This window comes from Cynoglossus semilaevis, chromosome W, assembly GCF_000523025.1.
Source record: "Cynoglossus semilaevis isolate Cse_v1.0 chromosome W, Cse_v1.0, whole genome shotgun sequence".
Classification (NCBI taxonomy): domain Eukaryota; kingdom Metazoa; phylum Chordata; class Actinopteri; order Pleuronectiformes; family Cynoglossidae; genus Cynoglossus; species Cynoglossus semilaevis.
This window is the reverse complement of record NC_024327.1, coordinates 8,026,715-8,039,047: the sequence shown is the minus strand read 5'-3', so window position 1 is coordinate 8,039,047 and position 12,333 is coordinate 8,026,715. Positions and strand designations below refer to the sequence as shown.

Sequence of the window (12,333 nt, the reverse complement as noted above, 5' to 3'; positions counted from 1 at the left end):
TTAATGATGACAGTTGTGTGCTCCTGTGCAGCATGCTATGGATGCTAAAACACCCTTGTGTCACATTCCTAATGGTCAAACTGCAGGTCTTCAACAGCATGAACAGATTGTACACCCTCCCTTACAGTCACACAGTAACATTGATCCCTATGTGTTATGTACAAGCTGAAGTTTTTGCCCACTCCTGTAAGATCTGCATTATGATGTATTTGTCCTTTTTCTTGCATATTATGCACATGGCTGGAAGAATGGGGCCAGAGCTCATGATGGGCAGGCCTGACCTGGGTCCAAGTTTCTTTGTCGGACATGGAGTCGTCCTGCTCAATGTTGATGGGATGGCCTCACTTCTTGAGCAGTCTTCCGTATCCTCTCCGCTCTCTCTCTCACGCTCGAGATGCCTTTTCACTTTTGCAATTGCACTCTTGTCAATAAACCTCTGGTAGCATGTGGGATGGAAACCAGCATTCTTGGGAATTCTTTCAAACTCCTTACAAACAAATCCAGGCAGTGTTTGTAGTTCTCAACTACGTATCAACACTCACCCCTCAACCTGAGCCATTGTTGTAGACTTTTCTTGTAAGTATTCCACCGTGCAAGTGTGAAATCCTGAATGTTTTCGTGTGTTAGATTTCAGTGGTTTTCACATTTGGTTGGGTCTGCAGCAGGAAGCTGATAAGACACCAAAAGGCTTTCCCAAGCACACACAGTCACATAGCCCCACACATTCAAAAAGAATTTCCTCCAAATTCTCTTCACACCAACTTTCCAAATAACTCTAAAACACCTCTACTTACTAGAAACAATGGAAACCTTCCAATTTACATTCTCACAGGGAACTCCGGATCTATCCATTCCTTTTGAGCTACATGACCACCTGTGGTTGACTGGACTTTATGGCTCTGTCCACTTCCCTTGTGATAACACCCCGCTCAGCAACAAAAAGGTTATAAACATGTCCTCCAACACTGCAGAATCATGGAGCAGCAGCGCCACATAGTAGCGACTGCAGGCATAACATGATACAAGAACAATAATATGATTGGCCACAACAGGCCTAGCCTCTCTCTTCCATTGGCCTACAAGATTTAAACACACACCCGGGAAGTCGAAAACCACTCCCCCAACACAGGTATATAAGCGTAAACAAGTTATTCTTGAGAATTTAATCTTAGGAAGTTTTAGTTCTTGGATTTGCGTATAAACAACTGTTGTACGAGATTTCCTTGAATACTTCTCCAGTCATTTATTTTGCTTTATTGTTGGACCTGTTTTGTTTGACGTTTTGCTATTAAAACGAATCGACCATCTACTGGCTGCTTCCATTCCTTGCCTGAAGACACCTCGCACAGCAAGAATCTTTTGACTGGTGCTGTGATCCGGATCAAAATATAGCAAGAATCTTTCATGTGCTTCACAGAGGCTATGTGCATGCAGCACTGGTTATGTCCTGAATATTTCGGGTTTTTTTACTCATTTTTGGTGAGTTTTGAAAATGAAAGGTATTATGGTGAACGCGGGAGCAACTTCCCACATCGTGAACAACATCAACAAGTTCAAAAGCTTTGACGACTTGTTCCAGCCAGGCACCCACTCTGTGGAAGTGCAGTGGAATGGCACAACGGAGGGGAACGGCGGTGATACATCTTCTAGACAAGCTGAAAAGCAACACAAAGTGCAGCGACGAAATGTGCTCTACATGCCGCCATACCCACACGACATCTTTTCAGTGGTAAGAGCAACAAATCAATGGTCTCAATGAGGCTTTACTTGAAAAGACTGATTGCACACAGCCAAGTGAAGTCACAGAGACTATGAACAAAAGGAACCCACCTAGAACTAAAAGGAGGCCAACTCACCTACAGGACTTTGAGACAGGGGACATGGAAGACTCACTAAACACTGGGATTCCCTAACACGCAGAAGTAGCTACGTCAGCCATAGGATCTCTAAGTAGAGATCACGTTCGTCAAAAAGACTTATTGCTCCAAGCAGAGAATTCCTTTGTTTTAAGATTGTGTTCATTATCAATACTCCACGTTTATTCATGAAACCTTTTATTTCAAGTGGAGGCACCTTTTGTTGAAGGACTCTACACTGCCAAGACACATGTGTTAATACTTGCCGAATCTGCAGTAAACTTTTAAAAGAACTTTTTGTCTCGGTGTGTTGCATTTGGGTCCTGTTAAGATGTTGTAAATACATTTATTCAATTTTTACAATACATTCATTATATTAAGTTTCCATATAAATTTATTCTATTATTGAATGTTTATGTTATGCTGTACTAAAGGGAAAAGCGCTGTTTCTTTATTTGATTTTTATTTTATTCTTTGTGTGTTAGGAAACTGGGGTATGAACTAACAGCATATTTTACAGTCCTATCTGACAACCTTGGCATATTGTCCTACTGAGCAAATGATTGCTGATGTTCTGACAAAGCCAGCTAATAAGCTCAAGTTGAAAAGTTATTCACGAAACATGTTTGGCACTTGAATGTTATTGAGTGTATTACTTTGAGGTAATGAGGAAGTCTCATTCTGTTATTTTGTTTTTCATGTAACCTATTGAGATAAGAGCGAGTGGGGGTGTTAAATATAATTTTGAGTAATGCTGTTATATTATATTATATTATATTGGTAACAGTTTTGATCAATGATTGTGTACGGTTCAGTGTTTTTGATGTGATGTCATGTGTCATCCTCAATTGTTTTACTGTTTTTAGTTTCAATACACAGCAAGTTAAAGAGTAAACTGCGAAACAGACACTCCGCTTATATTTCACCACGTTAAGTCTGCACGAGTCAGCTATCTTAACAGAGGGGCAGCCTACGTACACGTGTTTTTACATAGTTTTCTGTTTAAATGAAACGGTATTTTAACTAATCACTCTGTTTATTTTCAGTTATTATTTTGTATAATGTAAAAACTATGTAGAACAATGTTTTAAAAAGAACGCAACATTTTCCCTTCGTCGGTTTATTTCCAATTGTTTTAATTTACTCTTAAATCCAATCTTGCAGGTACGTAGAAAAGTATTAGAAAACAATATTACACACAACATACTGAATCTGCTGCCATTATTCAAAACTGGGATGACCTCAGCTATATTTGGCTATTTCTTTTAAAACATTTTAAATCTCAAATAGGGCAATGTCTTTTCTCATCGCTACATCACAAATTAAAATTTTCTCACTGAAAAAGCATTTTATTTACTTTACAGTTGAAACAAATTAAATCATGTTGGTGGTAAAACAAACAAAAAAACACTGTCAGGCAAAAGTATACCATGGCACTGCGCCACTGTGCCAGCAGATGGCAGCACTGGACAAAATCTTCAAACTCAGTAATTCATTATGTTCAAGGAAGAGAGCATGCAATTTATGCTGACACCGAAGTCAAGCTAAAACAAAAGTGATAGGGAAACCCTGTTTATGATCAGCAGCATTTTTCTTAATGCCTTTGTTTGTTTTGTGAAATTTTGTGTTCAGGGTTTTTGCCCCGAAACTTTCATACATCCATTTCTGAGCCTTTCCTTCCTTTTCTGTTTTCCTGTGAATCATAGGAGCACAGAAAAGGTCACAATAATTACGATGAAAAATTTAAAATTTAGACACAAGTATGTTACTGAATAATAAATTATGTACTCTTTGGTGGTGGTGGTGATTTGTCTGTTTCAGGCAAATTTCTCATTAATAAATAGTTCAAATGTATTTTTATTTTTTAAAAATCAATATAGTTGAGAGATACATTTTGCAGATGCGCTGCGACACATCATCAGTGATGTAACTTGGGGTCACTGGGTGTTTCGAGTCTTTCAATCATCAGACACCCTCACCTAGGTGACCCAACCGGAGGTGATCAGACTCTGGCCTGTGTCCCAGCAGCGTTTGCCCACGGATCTGCCCTCTTGATCCAAAGCCATCTTTGGCTTTCTCTGCAGCTTCATTTGCAGATCTGATGGCCTTCATCTTTGCCTCCCCTGTGAGGCCCAGCATAGTGAGGACTTTGCAGAGGGACCACCCTGCAAATCCTCGGCAACCCACCTTCAGGGGTTCACAGTATGTTTTCCAGCCTTGGCTCCGGCACTCGTCCACCAGCTCCTGGTACTTGGCACACTTCCTCTCATTGGCCTCTTCCATGCGCTCTTCCCAGGGAATTGTGAGTTCCAGAATGATCAGCTGCTTGGTGGAATCTGAGACAATGATCATATCTGGTCGGAGCTGTGTGGATGTAATCCTGGCTGGAATCTTCAGCTGTTTGCCCAGATCCACTTCCAGTTGCCAGTCAGTAGCGGAGGTGAGGAGGCCTGACCTGGCCCCTGGTTGGATGTCGGGATTCTCTCCGGCTCTGTGGAAACTGATGGTCTTAGGCTTGTTGTGGCTCGCACGCTTCCTCTCATTGGCCTCTTCCATGCGCTCTTCCCAGGGAATTGTGAGTTCCAGAATGATCAGCTGCTTGGTGGAATCTGAGACAATGATCATATCTGGTCGGAGCTGTGTGGATGTAATCCTGGCTGGAATCTTCAGCTGTTTGCCCAGATCCACTTCCAGTTGCCAGTCAGTAGCGGAGGTGAGGAGGCCTGACCTGGCCCCTGGTTGGATGTCGGGATTCTCTCCGGCTCTGTGGAAACTGATGGTCTTAGGCTTGTTGTGGCTCTTGATGGTGTTAATGGCCATGGCCATGCTCTCAGAAACCACCTTTACCACTTGGTCATGGTGCCAGCGATAGCACCCTTCTCCAAGGGCTTTTGGGCAGCTGCTAAGTAGGTGTTCCAGGGATCCCCGTCCTGGACACTGGGGACAGGATGGGGATCCTGATTTTGCCCCAGACGTGGAGGTTGGTTGGGCTTGGAAGGACATCGTAAACAGCCTGGACTAAAAACCTAATGTTAAGGGTCTGCCTTCCAGATGTTGGATCAGGTGATCTTTCGTTGCAGAGCGTTCTCCCATTTAGTCCATGCTCCTTGATGCCTCATTCCCACCAACCTGCTGGCTCCTTGAATGAGGTGTTGGCACTCTTTTCCCTGAGCTTTGTCCACCCTGGTTGCTCGGAGCCAGTCCCTGCCCGCCCTGAGGCTATGGACTCCATCAGCACCTTCTGCCTCGGTCGCGACTGCCACTTCCAGAGCTTCGTCTGCCCTCCATTTCCTGCCTGTTCGCACCTGGATGCCAGCCGATGCCACTTTCACATCCCTGGATTCCCTGTACTGCAGGATTTCCCGTGTTCTGGTCGCCATGAACTCTTCAGTGAGTCCACTGAATGGGAGCCGCAAGATGTTACTACTTCCGTACAGGGCAGCACTGCTCAGGCTGCGGGGTAGGCCAAGCCATCTTCACAAGTAGCTGCTGAACTTTCTCTCCATGGCCGTCATGGGTACTGCGTACACTAGCAGAGGCCACAGGATCCGGGGCAGGACCGAATGTTGGTAAATCCAAGCCTCAAATCTCCCTGGCAGGCCTGATTTGTCAACACGCCTCAGCCAGTCCTCAAGCTCCTTGCTGGTTCTCTGGATGGATATGGAATCTTTGAGGCTGCAATCAAAGTACTTCCCGAGGCTCTTAACTGGCTGCTCTGTGATGGAAGGGATGGTGGCTCCAGCCAGAGAGAAACGGAACTTGTCTGTTACCTTTCCCCTCTTGAGCACTAGAGACCTGGATTTTACTAGCTTAAGGCTCATCCTTGCCCATGTGATGAGCTTCTCTAGCCCTTGGAGAATCCATCTACTGCCTGGGACAGATGTGGTGGTGACAGTTAGGTCATCCATAAAAGCTCTTATAGGGGGCTGGCGCACTCCAGATTTTGTCAAGGGTGCTCTACACTACACCTCTGCTGACTTGACGATCATGTTCATGGCGAGTGCAAACAAAATGATTGAGTGTGTGCAGCCTGTTACTATGCCTTTCTCAAGTCGGTGCCAGTCTAATGTGCCTGACCCAGCAGTGACTCTTAGCCTGAAATTGTTGTAGTAATCCAGGATAAGGTCTGTAACTTTGCTAGGAACATGATGTCACAGGAGGGCGAGCTGAACAAGCTTGTGAGGTATGGAGCCGTACGCATTGGAGCTAGTGGTTACTTGATATTAATGCAGGAGAATGATAGCCTAATTTATTGTTGATTCCTATTCAGTTAATTTAATTTTTGTAACCAGAAGAGTTATCCTTCAATTACCTTGTTGAAATATTTGACCAGCAGCTCTGCTGTTTGTCCTCAATGAAGTGGCTCTTAAACTCCAGGGCTCCATCCAGAGCTTCAATAGCTTCCTCCAGCTGCAGCAGGGAATACTCCTCCTGAGAGGTGGATAATAATGTAAAGTTAAGATCTTGACCTGTAAACGACCTGAATCCTGTCCAATCAATGTCTTTGATCAAATCTTCTCTTCTCGGACTTCTGCAGTAAGGACTTTGTTTTCCTTTCCTTTGGTTTCCAGCTTGTTTTTCTCCTGCAGATACGACTCGCGCAGGACCATCTCCTCTCTGCTCCTCATCTCTTCCTGCAGTTCCTGCAGATCTGCTTTGTTCTGCAGCTCATTTTCCTCCTGCTGCACCAGCCAACTGCCCTCATACACCTGCAGAAAGAAGAGAAGTAAATGAGAAAGAAAGAAACAAAAGAAACTAACTTCTTTAACTAACCTGATTTTGGCTGATATCTTCGTTGTCAGATGCTGTGTTTGCTGCCTGATGTTTGTCTGAAGCTGGTCTCTCTCCAGCTTCATGTGCTGAAGACCCTGATAAACATCTGTCCTGATCTGCTGGTTCTGTGAGGAAAGTTTTCCTAAAATGCATTTTCATCTACAGCGTCCACTGCCTGGATCAGGTTGTCTATCAAACAAAAACACACATTGATAGATTAAGATCAGTGGTGGTTCAGATGTGAAACTACAACTAATATTGTAGTTACTGTGCAATAATAATGTGATGTTGTGCTTGTAATGATATCGCAGCTACTGGTTTAAATACTTTCATTGGAACGTCATCCTAAACACACCAGTTTTATCCAGATCTGAAATGAGCTCCTCCTTCATGCATATGTTAACTGACAGATCTTTGATTATTCTCTAAGCAGCAGCAAGTGGCATTCTGGGATGGTTTCTCTTGAACTCACAGAGGAAGGTAAACTCTCTTTGTATAAATGACTGAACATGAATGAATGGACAGAGAAAAAAAAAGCAGTAAGGAAAACATTAATTTAATTATAAAACTAATCAAACACAATGATACCTCTGGTTCCTTGAGGTGGCAAACATGGATTCTGCCTGATAATCCACGTTTGGCTCAAAGAATCTCTGAAGTAAAAATCACAAAAGTTATAAAGTTGGATAATTAGTAAGAAGGTTATAACAGATTTTAATGAGTTGCAAGTATGTAACAGGAAAAGACAAAAACTACACATGTGAATTAAGCTGCTTTAAAACCTTGCCTGTTGTTATTTTCTTCTAGTAGCATGATCAGACATTTAAGAGGGACTATTTGTTGCTGTAACTCACAGGATGTCAATTTTAAAGGTAGTTATCGCTATTTTAGAAACTGACCCTATTGACAGGTTGCTGACAGTCTCCTCATCCACATCGTTCTTCCCCTCGCTCTCCTTCTCACTGCCCTGACTCCTGCCTTTTCTCTTTTCGTTATCATCAAACTCTGCCAGACGTAGGTTCTTCCGCACTTGAAGGCAGCCATCGCTCTCTCCACAGTAAACTCTGGAGGACTAGCCTGAATCTGTAAACATGAGCATTTGGATAGAAACACAAATCAAACGCCATTAAATCAAATAAAAAAAAGGAAACCCAGGTGAAAAATATTTTTTATTAAAGCCTCGGAACTGGCAGATTTAAAGGATAATTATTGAGTATTGTGCAGCCCTTCCTTTGAGGTGGGTCTCCACTGCCGCTCCTGCTCACAGGGACACTGTGTGTCCTCTTGTCAGGTTTCTTAGGAGTCTTTCTCTTGCTCCTCCAGAGACGGCACTCTTTAAGGCGGTGATCTCCTTATGCAGATGATCATTTACAACCTGCAGTTCCACCAGCTGTTCAATCTGCCAACATTCAAAAGATATTTAAATAAAATAAAACAGCAGAACTACTATCAATTACAGGATCTATCTGAAGTTGTGTTGACAGATTTCGTAGCATGCCAAACTGTTCATCTCACCTGTAAATGATTACATTCCTTTTCCTGTTTTAAGGCTTGGAAGCTAACTTTACTGTCCAGAAGAAGTTTCTCAGAATCCGTTTTTGCTGTCTTTCTGTTCCACCAGTTGCTCCTTGTGGCTCAGGGCTTCCTAAAGGTTGCAGAGAAATGTTCAGTGACTGCTATTCTGAAAGTTAAATTGAGGTTGAGTTAACACTCGTGTAGTGAACCATAAACTGTTATCTAAGTGTGTTAAATAATGGTCTGCTTGACAGGAGTAGGTACCCCTAAAAGGTTTTTTACTATGTAGGTAAATAAAGGATGAGGTCTGTTTCTCATCAAGTATGGGAATCGGATGAACTTTGCCCTGGGAGTAAAACTTAACCAAAAAAACAACTGCCCAGTACTTGTGAAACTTTCTTAATAAAAGGAGCTGCAGTCCTCATACACTTTGGGACTTAGGTGAGCCAACTCTGCGAAGCTGTTGGTCTCTCTGCTACCCCTCGCAGCGAGTAAAAAGTACAACGTTGTCAGGTGTGGTTCTTTTCAGGTCATTCTATCTGCGGGAGTTAGATGACAACAGTGGTGGCTGAATAACGTAATTTTCGGCACCAACAAGTGATTTCGTTAAGTTTTAGCTTCTTACTGTACTACAACAATCATAAGTCACCGTTAGACACAATGTAGTAAGTTTTCAAGCCATGTTTTATTACCTGGTATCTGCTGAGCTCCTTCCTCAGCTTTGGATGTGGATTCCTATAGGATGTGAATTACTGACCACTGTCAGTCTCTCCTGCCAGTCCTGCAGCCGCTGCTTTAACCCTTGTGCGGTCCTTCGCATTTTTGTACACACCGTTTATCCTTGCAATGATTTTCATCTTGTCCCAGAATATGAGTATTAATGAATATAAGGAAAAGTTGGCACAAGTCATGCAGTACAGGAACATGCACACCCACATACTCACCAACACACACACACACACACACAAAGACATATTGGGACTCGAAGGACCTTACAAGGGTTAAAGAAGGACTGAGCATTGGACCAGAGATTCTTCGAGCAGAGCTGCGGCTTCCTCTGTTAGGAGTTGGTACTGTCTGAGGCTCTCTACTATCTCTCCACCCGACCTCTCCCTTTGCACCTCCAGCTCTTTCCCCTTCAGCAGCTCTCTCAGTGTCTGCACTTCCAAGTCAAGTTCTGCCATTCGGGCAATGCTACTTGATTTAACCACCGTGCACGTTGCTCTGGGGCAGTTACAAATGTAACAGGCTTTGGAGGCAAACTCCCAGAGTCTCGTCTGCACTCTGGTGGGAGGGGCTGACACAGACCACCATCAGTGTATGAGCGGTGCCTCCCAGAGAGTCACAGAGGAGCCGGGTGATTTTTGCATCGCAGTACGGTATGTGTGTGCTGTGGTGTGTCTGTGCAGGGTCAGACAACGCACTGATGACTTTGCTGAGAGCCAGTTGGCAGATGTGTGGCGCTTTGGCCCAGAGGCAATGTCTCTGTTATTGGAACCCCAGGATTCACCTCCTGGGCAAGTTCGAATTCCGGTTAGGGCGGTTAGTACCTTCCAGTGGACTCACCACCTGCAGGAAGGTTTAAGGGGGGTTGGTACGGTGCAGTGTGATTTGGGTGGCGACTGCTGCCCTCGTGACCTGGAAATGGATGGATGGATACTACAGGATTTGTTGATACTATACAATTTTAAATTATAATAAACCAATGGCTACAGTGTGTCCTTCATTTGACCCTATAAATAACACATAGACATTTGTCTGTTACCAGTGTTTCCCTTTTCATTGTATGTGATATAAAAGACTTTTTGAACAGTTGGCTGCTCCAACAGGTCTCGCAGCTCCTCTCTGTACAGTTCCAAGTACGACACACACACTGTAGTCTCCATATTGTCAGTAATTCTCTTTTTCTCTTCCAACAACAAGAACAAATCCTGGGCCACACGGTCAACAATTCCTCCCTCTTTGTCTATGAGAATTTGTAAAAGGAGTAGAAGAAAATAAAATAAAATTGTTTATCTATGATTTCTAATGTACATAGTATCCTTCTATATACAGCAGTAGGTCCACAGCTGTAGTTCCCAATTTTTTTCTGTGACCCATTTTTGTAGAATGTAAACATTCAGAGATATTGCTTCAAAATTATTATTATTTATTTAAAAATATCTCCTTCATTCCACACAGCTACAGTGGAAGTATTTTCTTCTTATTCTTCTTCATTTGCTACATTTTACTGGTTAGTTTATTATCTTTAGATATATTTAACAGTGTACATGTTCATGTTTGTGTTCATGTTAGAATTTAATTTGAAAAAATAAAAAACAAGTTACTCGAAGCCTTCATAAGTTAGTTGTGTGTGTGGGGGGGGTAGTTTTCACTCACCCTCACCCACTTCACTGCCTCCTCCCTCCAAAGTGTATGTTTCCCCTGACCCGCTTTTTCCATAACAGAAGACTGCAGCATTGTAACCAGTCAGCAGGTACTGGACCAGCGGCTGGACCGAGGACGTGTACACTTTGTCCTGAGTGGCCGTGGGTCCCAAGGTGTAGTAGAAGGAAAAAAGTCTGAGCCGAACATCACCTGTTCTGAGGTTTCTCCTACCCATAGAATTTTCCTACATGAGTTAACTGCGCATGCGTACATCGGCCAATTTGCAAACAAGTCATAGTTTTCTGCTACCCGACCGTTAAACAATGTTAGTTTCTTGTATATTTAATACTTTATATGACCAGTATTCAATACATAGGTTTGACAGTCAAATTATTTCAACTGGCCACGTGCATGAGATTGTGTCTGCAGTTTGAATAGCTAATACTGCGAATTATTGTCATTTTCATGTAGTCATAAAACTTGCTCATGTAGCCTGCGAACTTATGTGTATGCAATTCGAATGTTTAATAGATGTTTAACTACAATGGTCTTCCCAGGTGTAGAATTTACGTATCAGTTGTTTCTAAAACGAAGAATCCTGATTTATATCTTTACAGGGAATCAAGGATTCATCCACTCCCTTTGATCTATATAACCCCCGTTGTTTGCTGGACCTTATGGCTCCGTCCCCTTCCCTTGTGTTAACACCCCGCTCAGCAACAAAAGGTTCATAAACATGTCCTCCAACACTGAAGAATCATGGAGCAGCAGTACCACATAATAGCAACTGCAGGCATAACCATAATACAAGAACAATAATATGATTGGCCACAAGAGGCCTAGCCTCTCTCTTCCATTGGTCTACAACATTTAAACACACACCCGGGAAGTCAAAAACCACTCCCCCCACACAGGTATATAAGCGTAAACAACTAATGCTATTTTGGAAGTTATTCTTGAGAGGATTTGCGTATTAACAAATAAACATCCTCGCACAGCACGAATCTTTCAACTGGTGCCGTGACCCAGATCAAAATATAGCAAGAATCTTTCAACATATTCAGTTTATTTCCTTTGTGTGCATTTGAACTACACAAAAAAAAGTAGAGAAAGGCAAATTTGACATAATTTCCTAACTATTTTATGAATTTTGTCACGATGAGCCATCGACATGGCAGGAAGCAGGCAGGACCCAAATGCAGGACTGGTGCAGATAGTTTATTTCAAAAATCAAAAACCAGGACAGAAGCATACACAAAGTCGAGCAGAGCTGAGAACAGGAACAGAGTTGAGCACAGCAACAGACTTGCTCAGGAACAAACTAGGAACAGCTACAACAAACTTCTCGACTGGCACAGACAATACAGCACAGACAATACAGCACAGACAAAGACAGCATAATGATTCCCACAAGGCCAAAATGAGGGAGAGAGGTACACTATATTACCAAAAGTATTCGCTCACCTGCCTTGACTCATACTATGAACTGAAGTGCCATCCCATTCCTAACCCAGAGTTCAATATGATGTCGGTCCACCTTTTGCAGCTATTACAGCTTCAACTCTTCTGGGAAGACTGTCCACAAGGTTGAGGAGAGTGTTTATAGGAATTTTTGACCATTCTTCCAAAAGCGCATTGGTGAGGTCACACACTGATGTTGGTCGAGAAGGCCTGGCTCTCAGTCTCCGCTCTAATTCATCCCAAAGGTGTTCTATCGGGTTCAGGTCAGGACTCTGTGCAGGCCAGTCAAGTTCATCCACACCAGACTCTGTCATCCATGTCTTTATGGACCTTGCTTTGTGCACTGGTGCACAGTCATGTT

At 42.9% G+C, this 12,333-nt stretch overlaps 1 pseudogene; it reads right to left on the bottom strand.

The window, feature by feature from the left end:
• Positions 1-3,858: 3,858 nt before the first annotated feature.
• Positions 3,859-9,328, bottom strand: LOC112486332 (uncharacterized; annotated as a pseudogene).
• Between the last annotated feature and the right edge of the window lie 3,005 nt (positions 9,329-12,333).